Source organism: Magnolia sinica, chromosome 17 (assembly GCF_029962835.1).
Source record: "Magnolia sinica isolate HGM2019 chromosome 17, MsV1, whole genome shotgun sequence".
NCBI classification, from domain to species: Eukaryota; Viridiplantae; Streptophyta; class Magnoliopsida; order Magnoliales; family Magnoliaceae; genus Magnolia; species Magnolia sinica.
In genome coordinates this window covers 10710076-10722270 of record NC_080589.1, presented here as the reverse complement: position 1 = coordinate 10722270, position 12195 = coordinate 10710076, and the positions used below count along the sequence as shown (strand labels likewise).

Sequence of the window (12195 nt, the reverse complement as noted above, 5' to 3'; positions counted from 1 at the left end):
TGGAAGTCATAGATTGAAAGAACTCACCTGATATTTTTCTCTGTACAACATGGCAGCTGATGCATGTGCCAGCAAGGCATGGTGGCCCGCGATGTACGGCTCCACGGTAGAGTTGCCAGCCGTGCAGTTGGAGCCGAAGGGATAGGAGCATCGCCCAGGTGCGAACAGTGTCATGTCGTAGGCTGCAGCCGCATTGATGTTGGGTTCATTGAGGGTGGTCCAGTAGGCCACCCTGTCACCAAATTCTCTAAAGCAAACATCTGCATAGGCCGTGAAATCTTCCCTGATTGAAATCAATGCCAAGTAAGACTATTACTGTTCTTCCTAGTGCCAGCATGGCACAAATCTGAGACATCCAAGCCATGCATCAGGTTGACCCCCACCAAAAAAGGCTTACCAACAGTCCATATTCGACATGATCACGTGGCTAACCTGATAAGCGTAGTGGTGTGTCTTTTGTTCCTGTTAATCTACGTGAGGGTGGCCACCTAATGGATAGATCAGATGTTGTGCACATGTGCCATGTTTGCACGTGTAAGCATAGAAATCAGTAAAACTATCGAACTTACACTATTTTTGGGCTTAGCCATCCTCCATATTCATCTTCAAGTATTTGAGGGAGATCCAAGTGATAGATGGTAACATGTGGTTGAATGTCTGTTTCATCCAACAGGAAATAATTAGATGGAAGGAAAAAATGTAGGAGTTTTAATTTAATACCAACAAGGAGACTACATGGGACATCCTATCCGTACATCAGGTGGGCACCTCAATGTATATAGCTCAATCCAAAGATCCAATCAACTACTTAGATAGGCGCACGTGTGTGTTGAATGTGGATGGTCAGCAAGCTTTCTTGTTTGGTTGGTTTAGGTGGACTGGACAACGAATACAAATTTTCTCCATGTAACAGTTTCTTTGTTTGAGAAACTGAAAAGGGGGGAAATCCATTTCCTTTTTTCTAGATTTTTCTCAGACAATAGAAAATGAGTAAAACATTAAGATCTTGTTTGAAGTCATGGCTGTGATGGATAAAGAAAATAGTTTTCATTGTTTTGACATTTGTTTGCTATTTGATTTGCAGACAAAAATAAATTCTGTTGGGGGATCGCGGAAGCACACAAAGATGAATTTAGGATAGCAATCCAATAGCATCAAGCAAACACAAAGAGAACAAAATGATTTTAACGTGGAAAAACACTTTCGGGAAAAAACCATGGCACAAAAAGACAGATGATCGCTATGAAAGTAGAAATTACAAAGAGAAAGCTTATCCAATTCGAACAACCCCGAATCTCACCCTTGCTACAACCCTTAGAAACCCTAGGAAAGAATCTCAAACGAAATCGAAAACAAATCCCGCAAATTTACAGTTTTGCATGAAATCTGCGCAAAATCTGTCGATGTTATCGAAGACTTGTCGATAGCATCAAAACTAATTTGTCGATGCTATCGAACACTCATAGATGACATTGAACTAACACTTCAACTGTCCAGAGACAAAACATGATTTTTCAAAAATTCTCGATGACATCAAAAAAGTGCCCAGTTAGTCCAGTGACCAACTGAAGAAAATCTAGAAAACATCGATGGGATCGAGAACTGTTCGATGTCATCGAAGCTGACATCGAACAAGCTGTCAATGGCATCGACAAACCATATATCTGACTCAATTTAAGACATCAAATACAACAAATTCTAAATAGTCATTGTTAAGCTTTTTTACTTTTTTTTTGGTATAAAAAAATGAGATAATGATTATCTAATGAATATGAAATTTCACATGAGTTTTCTTTTAAATCAAATGCAATCTACATTTTTGAACATGTTACTTTCCTCAAGTGGCGGAAATTCATTGCATTTTCTTTTCTATTCTCCTAAAATCCATGACTTCAAACATACCCTAAAAGAAAAAAAGTTGTTAAATGTAGATTTCTAAAGTTAGGAGAGATTCTTTTCATTGTTTGACCATTGATCTTTTAATATTTTCATGATCAAAGCAACACTTATAATGAAATAATAGAATTACTATTTGATTTGACAATTTCGCATTACCAAAGGACTTTATAAAAGTTCTCTATTTCTATATTTTGTATTCTCTCTTAAATTGTCTTTAAATCATGAATTGTTTTCATACATGTCTCCTACCCTATGAATTCATTTGCTAATTGGGCCAGTCCATTTGCATAGCATGAATTACCTCTGTAAGACTCGTATCCTTACTCGTACTATTTCGTAGGCTTCTGCGGTCCTCCCAGTCGAATTCCGGCGATCCGCGATCTGTTATCGGCGTTCAGTTCGAGGAAAAACGCCGCGCGTTGCTAATTACAAGAGAATCCATCACATCAATATCATCAATCCTATCAATCAAGTACATATCACACCCCATCACTCACCCATCCCCAAGTACAACTACCCATCCCTAAAGTCAACTCTCCCCATCACCCATCACTCACTCACCATCCCTCTCTCCCATCACCTCTCTCTCTCTCTCTCTCATTCTCTTTTCACTCAAGCAACTCTCAAGAGTAGCCAATGTCCGAAGCATTTCCAAGCACCATGAGAGCTAGGTGTAGCCCACCTTCCTATCTCCCATCCCTACCATCCTAAGCCCATCTCAACTATTGAAGTTGTCTCTGGGACTCTATCATGCATTGGCGAAAGAAGGAAGAAAAGATCTCAAGGTGGGTGTTCGTAATTCTAGATCATGATCTTGATGTAGGGCCAACTTATGATGGGACCCACTTTGATGTATATGATGTGATCTATGAGGGGCCCATAGTGGTGGCATCCCTCATCTATACCGTCTCTCTCCCTCTCTCTTTCCCTTTTATGATGGAGTGTGGCCCACCTGATTCGAACCGTCCACATGTTGGACCCCACCTTGCTGCCTGTCCATTTGGACAGGCCTGGATGAAAGAAAAACACAAATATCAGTTGATCCAGTGCTGTGGTGGGCCACCATGTGGACCCACCTTGAGGTATTATCAATACCGTCCATCTGATGAGACCCACCTCGTGCATATGTTGGATGGACGGCCGGCAGCACCTTGCTGATGTATTGACGTCAGCAGGTTCTGTGGGTCCCACATGAGGCATGTAATTCATCCATGTGCCGTCCATCAGGGTCTGGACGTGGGACCCACCTCGATGGTGTGAAGTATATCACGCCATCCAGACTATAAAACAGATTCAAATCTCAGGTGGACAGCCGTCCATACGTGGACCCACCACCATTTATATTTAAATCTACATCATCCAGATATCTGGACGGTGGGAATCCCACCTACTGGGATGGACGTCAGCACGGGTTGTGGGCCTCTATCATGAGGTATATATATATATATATATATATATATCATATCTACACCGTCCATCTATCTCTCAAGATCATTTTATGGCCTGGGTAAGAAGATCTAGACCTTAGGTGGACCACACAGAAGGAACTAGGAGAGATGATGACGTCCACGGTTGAAGCCTTTGCAAGCACCACCCAGATGCATGTGTTTTACTCCAGGCCGTCCATCTTTGTGGACCCCACACGTGGCAGCTGCTGTAATAGCACAGTAAGTTCTGTGCGTCCGATCATGTGGTATGGGTTTGATTTGCACCGTCCATCTGGACAGTGCTGTGAGGGGCACCATGATGTATGTTTCATCCCTCGCCGTCCATCTGGACAGGAGGTGTGGGACCACCTTGATGTATGAGCTTTATCATGCACCGTCCAGCAGCTCTAGACGGTGGAACCCACAGCTGATGTTTATGTTCTCCATGCTGTCCATCTGTTTGGCAATTGTGGGCCCATCCCACACGTGCCTCACGTGTGAGGGGTGGGGCCCACCTTGTTTGTATATGTGCTACACCTGGCTGTCCAAATCATGGGCCAGCTATGATATATGTGTTTTAATTCCACACCGTTCATCCAACTGACATGGGACCCACCTGTTAAAGCACGTGTGATGATCCACACCATCCAAAATCAAGTAGATCCAATTTCTGGTGGGCCAGCTGATATTTGTGTCTTATCTCCACCATCCAATGATTTGGACGGTGGACACCACCGGTAATGTAATTGTTTCAACCACGTCGTCCAGAACGTCTGGATGGTGCTGGACAATGTTTAGATGGTGCTGTGGACCTCACCTCGACGTATGTTCCATATCCACACCGTCCATAATGTTTGGATGATGCTGGACAACGTTTGGACAGTACCGATTTACATGGATAATGTTTGGATGGTGCTAGTTTACATGGGAAGTGTTTGGATGTCACTGAATTACATAGACAATGTTTGGATAGTGCTGATCATCGTTAGTGGGCCATGTGCCCCATGGAATGGTAGGGTACAGTGATGCACATACACGATTTTAGATGTAATCCAAGCTTCCATCAGTCTGACCCACCTTGATGTATTTTTTGTGGCCCATTCGCGAGGCCCACTTTGATATACTTGTGGCGCATTGGTGTGGCCCATATGATGCGGCCCACTTGATGTATATGAGGCCCATTGGTGCAGATCATATGATGCGGTCCACTTGATGTATATGAGGCCCATTGGTGCGGCCTATTGATACGGCCCACTTGATGCGGCCCATATGATGTAGCCCATTTGATGATATGGGGCCCATTGGTGCGGCCCACTTGTTGTATATGAGGCCCGTTGATGCGGCCCACTTAATGTATATTGGCCCATTGATGCGGACCATGTGATACGGCCCATTTTGATGTATATGAGGCCCATATAGTGCGGCCCATTTGATATATATAAGATCCCTGTATTGCGGCCCACTGTGATGTATGTGATAATATTTATGTGGGTTACTCCTTAGGAGCAATGTTGGTTAAATGGCCACATTATTTGGCAATGATGGTTGAACATCCACGTTGTGACATTCCCTTAGGTCTTATTAGGCTCGTCCTCATCATTCTCTAGTGGGTTAACCCAAACGATTAGGCCCCATTGATATTGCTCGACCCATTATCGGCCGTCCATCTATGAACCCTGCCTTACACCAAGGTTGATTACCGATTTCGACTATCGGGGTCAAGGCTGATTCCGATTGCTGATTACCGATTTCGATTATTGGGGTTGAGGCCAATTCCGATTTCCAATTACCGATTTCGATTATCGAGGTCGAGGCCGATTCCGATTGCCGATTACCGATTTCAATTATTGGGGTCGAGGCTGCTTCCGATTGCCGATTACTAATTTCGATTATCGGGGTCGAGGCCGATTCCGATTGTCAATTACCGATCCCGATTATTGAGGCTAATTCTGATTATTGAGGCCGACTTCGATTGTCGAGGCTGGATATCGAGGCCGATTGCCAAGGCCCATTGTGATGTATATATGGCCCATATTTGAGGCCCATTCTGATGAGCATTCGGCCTCGGCTTAATGCATTTGAGGCATACGTAATGTATGTGAGGTCTATGTGATGAGGCCCATTGTGGTGCATTTGAGGGTCAGGCGATGGAGCCCATTGTGATGTATGTTAGGCCCATGTGAAAGGCCCATCGTGATGTGTATTAAGCTCTTGAGTGAGGCCCATGGTGTTGTATATTTGGCCCTTATGTGACGTCATGGGTCCGCTATATGTTAGGCTCTATGTGGGCTATTCCTTGGGGGCAATGTTCGTTAAATATCCACATTGTCGAGGTTGATTATCGATGCCGGTTATTGATACTGATTATGAGTATGTGACAGCATAGCATCATAATATATGCTCATACGCATCATCTGCATATTTATTATGAGATATGGTTGATCATTACATATATCATTGAGTATGTTGTTATGAGACTCTCTGATAGGTGGAGGTTATCTTACACAAGCGCACAATATATGCAGGATTGAAGAATGACTAGATTGTATGACTCATGCATCTTGCATTATAATTACTATACGCCCTAGCAACATCAGGGCCGTCGCCTCCACAGGCTTATCGTGGATGGCTATACGGGACATCGAAAATTTTTTCTAGCATCGAGCTTCTATAGATGGCCCTGGGTGAAAATTCATAAACCCTCTTGGTACCAGAGGACACCTCAATGTTGAGACTAAGTGGATACATGAGCATCCGAGTGCCGAATACCAGGAGGTCGCGTCTCCCACTGTGTCGTGGTCAGTTGGGAGGGAGTGTGGCTTTACCCACCCTAGGGTAGGGGGCATTACTAGGCTGAGTTTGACCAGCTTGTGAATGGGTTCGTTATCGACGTGCCGAATAGGTATTGGTAGACTATTGGCCAGGCAGATAGTGAGATTTCTTACGCTCACTTAGACTATGCTGCTGGGAGAGGGGCAGTGCCATTTGAAGTGTACTAGACCCCGATGATGATCCTAGAGAGGAACCGTACTGATATGTGGACTTATTGAGCATGAGTTGCATACTCATTCATTCATTCATTCACTATCCACTCGGGCTGGTGGTGCGCAACTATTTGTTATGTGTACCTTCGCAATGGTCAGGATTTCGGTTGGGGCACGCGACTAACCTGAGATCAGGAGTTTATCACATTAAGTCTGACTATCTAAATTTAGGTATGAGACTGGTTTGGATAGAAGTCCCTTGTGATAGACCTCATAGCCTGTGATACTACGTACTATCATCCCAACTTCACACTCCAGCATGGTCATTCCATTAGCACCGCATCTCGCCTTACATTCCCAACATATGACATTCTGGGTTACTATGTTTATGCATTTATACGGCCTAGATACGACTGACGGTATTCGTGGACTCATCAAGATTTGCATATTGCATTGCATCATCGGCATCTGATATTTGACTTGCTGTCTTCGCATTGCATATCCGATCTACATTGCTTCATCATTATATGATATTGTTTTTATTATATTTCTACATTGCATAACTTGGATAATGTTGATGGTATTTATGGGCCTATCAGTATATTTTCACATTACTCTGATATCGCATGATTTATGAACTTGCCAGTATTTATAATATTGTATGATTTATGAGCTTGTCAGTATTTTTGCATACTCTGATTTCTCTGATATTGCTTACTTAGTACTTACCTTATGCACATACTTTCACCACCCACTAAGCTTTCTATAAGCTTATGCACGATAGATACATGCAGGTGGCGTTAGGTTGCAGCAGCGTTGAGCATGATGCATACAGTGGTTTACCGGAGCTTTGATTTTGACATATGTATTTCCCTATCAGCATTGTATTCAAATGTTTAAATTAGTGATTATGTGATGATGATGTTGCCTTTATGATTTGGGTATACTTATAGTTATGCTTCTTATGAAATAAATTCATGTTAAAAAAAAAATCCTTCTTGTAGGATCACAGGATCGGAATCTGGCGTATGAACGCTGGGAGTCGAGAATGGGGTACTACGGAGGTTGTCAGCACTAAATTCGGCAATCGAAAATTTTGTGAGCCCGGTTTCCAAGTTTGGGGCGTGACAACCTCTCAGCTCCAAATTCCTACAAACATGTTAGGTATGTTTCACTACTTATTACAATAACTAAAATGAAATGTGCAATGATTATAAATTACTTTGCATTTCTCCTAACAACGTTTGTATTTGATATCTGATTCTCATATTTGGTTCATCGGTGCTACAATCTTAATGATGACATTATATTACTTTAATGCTAAATTATCATTAAAATATATTGATGATGTTATTTGCATTTGAGATTTTCACAATAATGCCATAAAAAGTATAACGATTAAAAATTCTTTCAACAATTGTATTTAGCCAATAATTCTACTTTGCTATTAATAAAATCGTAATGATGACATTTTTTCTTTCAATTATTATGGTAATTTACAAAATATGCAAGCTCTAAATATGTTAAGCCTTGAGACGTGTTGATAGTTTGCTAATGGGATTAAGAAGAAGAATACCATGACTAATTAGTTCATTGATGAGATTATTGTAATATTGGATCCCTTTAGGATTAACAACTCCTCTCCCATCTACATCAAACGAACCACCAATCACATTAGATGGAAAAACTTCAATCAATATGGTACGCGAGCAAGAAAAAGAAATGCCATAGCATACATACTTGGGAGGAGCCTTGACCATGAGATGGAAAGTCTATAGACATCCAGGCCGATATCACTCATGAGCTTGACATCTTCCTGAAGGGCTTTCAATGAAGAGATTAGAGTCTCTCTCTCACCACACACACATATATATATAGACACACATGTATTTATATATGCAAAAGTAGGCCATCTACATGGAGGCCACATTATCTAGGTATCTTTACTAATAAAAAGCTAGAATAAATTTTTAAGGACTACTATGTTTTTAAATATCATATTTTTTCAGCATTCGGCTAAATTGCACCTATAAATCTTACCCTTCATTGAGATTTTGCTCATGTAAATTTATGCAGAAAAAAATAAAATAAAATTCGTTTGAAATATCTTAGGAAAGATTTTGTGTTTCTTGTATTTCTTTCTTCTTTTGTTAAATTTGATTAGAAATATATTAACTTGAAATTAATTGTAATTTTTTAAGCCATTTCCCTTGTATAAATTTAGTGTTATTTTCAATAGAGATATAAGCAATTCTTTCATCTTTGATTTTTGGGCCACATGGTAAAAGAAAGTAATAATGGACAACCATTCCAAATCGTCCAAATTCATGTGGTGGCCCACATGATGACTGGATTGGCCCAATTTTTGGGCATCCAACTATCAACTATCATGCTGGGGATTCTTGATGGGTAGGTTTGATGCCATAAACACACCATGATGGGCTCCACACAAAACACTCTTAAGAATAATTTGCTCGGCAAGCTGGCCTCTTCCAGGGAATCCATGCCTTCCAAAGCTATTTTATTTAACTAATCATTATAAAATATCAGGTTTTCTAAGTAGGAATATTGTTATTATTAGGTTGTTTCCATTGTATTTTGGCTAATGTTTGAGAATCTAAACCAATGATCGGTAACGAATTTGATGGTATCGTGGGTCACTAGAAAGTGGGTCCACTGGAATTCAAACACTTATGTATACTCACGCGACCCTAGCAAAGGTACCGTAATAACGTTGAACAGATGGTGGACAACTTCGCGGAAGGTCAAGATTGAAAGAAATAGGGTCACAAAATTCGACCTAAGAAAAAAAAAAAAACCCTACATGCACACTTAGAGCTGGGCACGGGATGACTCGACTTGGCAAACTCGTTTAGATCCGTCTTCATCCGACCAAGTGGGTGAGTTGATCTGAACCGAGTTGACTTCATCCAATCCAAACACAAACAGAATCAAGTTAGAGTCACCCAGTAACTCGACTCGACCAGAAATTCAACTCGGTACTGACTCGACTCAATCCTCATCTCGACTCTTACATATATATTAAAATAAAATAAATAAATAAATAAAAACATGGAGATCCGAAATGTCTTGTAACTGATGGAGGGGCTGCAATTCCGTCAAGTGAATATAGGTTCGAGTTGTGATTTCAGCCGTTGCACCTGACCCAACCCAGTACCGACTCGACCTGACTCGGTACTTGTGACCGGGTCGGACTTGGTCTAGATTAGTCTAGGCCAGACTCGGACTTGGATCGGGTCAGGTATTGCGGACTTGGTACTGAGTCGGGTCGAGTTCGGGTTAGGCCTATTTCAAAACCAGACCGGGTCGAATCAGCCCCAACTCAGTCTGACTCGACTCGATGCCCACCTCTATCAGTACACTATAACTTTCAATACCCATTACGGGGACAACAAGATCAATGGCATACGTTAAGGAAAAGTGGGTCCCATCAGGATTATTACTAGTGATATAGACCATTTATTCACATTGCTTTCTTGACCGTCCATTGGTAGGCTAGACCAATCCATGAGTTTGGATGATCCAATCCGTGCAATTTTTTATTGCAATTTTTGAGCCGTGCTCATCCTCATGGTCCACCAGATACATGGCCCATTGTACGGTGAATATACACTATATTATTTATAAATGTTTTATTCCAGTGGATGTACCTTATATTTGTGGTATTGGTCTGCAGATACATCTGCGTTGCTCTGGTCCAGCATTTTCCCTGCAAATTTCACGTATTTTGGATTTCGTCTCAGCAAATAGAGAAAAAGGAAGAATTTGTAAATGTGGGGCCCATGGTTCAGTGATCGAGACCATTGGTGTGTTGGACCCAACTGTGGATGGGGCATGCCCCAGAAAATCTCCCTGATAGAACAATCCTAACCTTTCAATTTGTGATCTGTAAACAGACGGTCAACAAGATAAATACAGCAACGGTCCACATTCAACTGAACAAATGCCCAGGGTTGGTGGATCCAATCCAGTAGATTTTTTGGCATGGTCCATTTACGGTGGTCCGCTAAAGATGCTGTATAACGTGCATATCCGTCGATTATTTCTACAATCGTGGCACTGGATCGAGACCGTACGTTCAATAGGTATTTTCAATAAGCAGTCGGTGGTGATCAGATAATCAGAATGTTAGGGCAATCCTTGCTCTTAAATTGGTAGTTTACAAACGAACACAAAAAATAATAATAATAATAATAACAAAAAACGAAAACCATCAACAGATCCCATTCATTGAGAAATATTCCATTTGTTAGACGTTTAAGATCGTCCAATCAGAGAAATCTGCGATCAGTGGTCAATCAGCGGTGTAGATCACAGGATGTATGGTCCAGATCATCACATACGTGCTGCATGTATTTAACACAGTTGATAATTATACAGTGCTTCCGGCCAAAAGGCTGTCCATTGATATTTCCAGATTGTGGGTGGGACCCAACGTGTATACACCATCCAATCGATTCATCTAACGCTCTCCGTCACGATAAGAAATTGGCCATTCCATAACTCAGCTGGACACACCACGCGAGAGGTTCTAGGCGTGACTTTACATTATTTCCTGTGGTGTGGCCCACCTGAGTATTTTATCGGCCTCATTATTGGAATTACGTTAAAATGAGGTTTACAACCTGATGCACGGTTTGGATTCCACATAAATTTCACGATGGGCCCAAAAGAAGCTCGAGCATGTGGAGACTCACATACATCCGGTCGTATGTGACGAAAGATGTTACTGAAGATCCGGAAGAAGAACAACAATACGGTAGAGCCATCTCTCTACAGAACACGTGGCAGGACGATGTGACAATCAGGTCCGTCCATCTAGTGGGGCAACTCATGGATAACCACAAAATTACACTAATCATACGATCACAACCGTCAACTATGTACTTTTCTGATCACTCACACTGACCACTCACAACAATTTCTTCCCTATCGTCTCTTTAAAAGCCACTGTTCTGACAGATAGGATCATCAGATCTATGCGTATCTTGAATCATTTTCCATCCATAGTGAGGCCCAGCAGATGGACGGTTTCGATTGACACATCATACTGTCACGTGTACTGTAGGAACTCGCACAGACCTGCATGAGTGAAACTGTCCCAAATACTCGGAGTCCTTCCATCCTCAGCTACTGCACCTTCAACCTACATCAAACGTTCCAACACAAGGGCAATTTGGTCATTAAAAATTAAATTATTATGACCAAATTACCCTTTTGAGAGAGAGAGAGAGAGAGAGAGAGAGAGAGAGACCTGATAAGCTGAGGGAGAGAGAGAGAGAGAGACCTGATAAGCTGAGGTTCCAGCACCCAAAAGAAAGCCTGGTGGGAAGTCATCTCTGCTAAGTTTAGGGGTATTTTGGGAAAACCCAACTTCTGATAAAGTTGGAAGAAGAAGGAGAAATAGAGAAGATACACCCAACATCCGTGTACAGCTTCTGTTGTTAGTCTTCCTCCTCTTTCATGTACTCTTGTTATCTACCGCTCTTTACTTCTTTCAGGAGTCGCAGATGACCTTTTCAATTATTGGAAAGGAAAACTTTAATACTCGGGCAGTGTGATTGATAATACGCAGGCACTAAAAAAATATTTTGAACTTGCATTCTTCCATCTGTTTAGGTGTTAGCCTGACCGTTTGGAGCCGACCTTGATAAATTTATTGAATATCCACGCTGTCCATCTGTTTTTCCGTCGCATTTGAAGGCTTGATCCCAAAACTTAAGCAGATTCTAACCTCAGGTGGAACACACCATTAGAAAATGTGTCCATTGACCATTAAAAACTTATTGTGGTTGTTAAAAATTTTGGATCAATCTGATCCTTGTATTTTCCCTTCATCCCGTTATGTTTTACCTTATCCATAG

The 12195-nt window shown here is 41.6% G+C and overlaps 1 long non-coding RNA gene and 1 pseudogene across 1 annotated transcript; both read right to left on the bottom strand.

Moving 5' to 3' along the window:
- LOC131231838 (uncharacterized) overlaps positions 1–11860 on the bottom strand; it is a 71110-nt pseudogene extending 59250 nt beyond the window's left edge.
- LOC131231554 (uncharacterized) lies at positions 1878–7880 on the bottom strand. The gene is made up of 2 exons (XR_009164432.1): positions 7443–7880; positions 1878–2200 (listed from the first exon to the last, which is right to left on the bottom strand). It is a non-coding gene; the product is annotated as an uncharacterized LOC131231554 (long non-coding RNA).
- Positions 11861–12195: the final 335 nt, after the last annotated feature.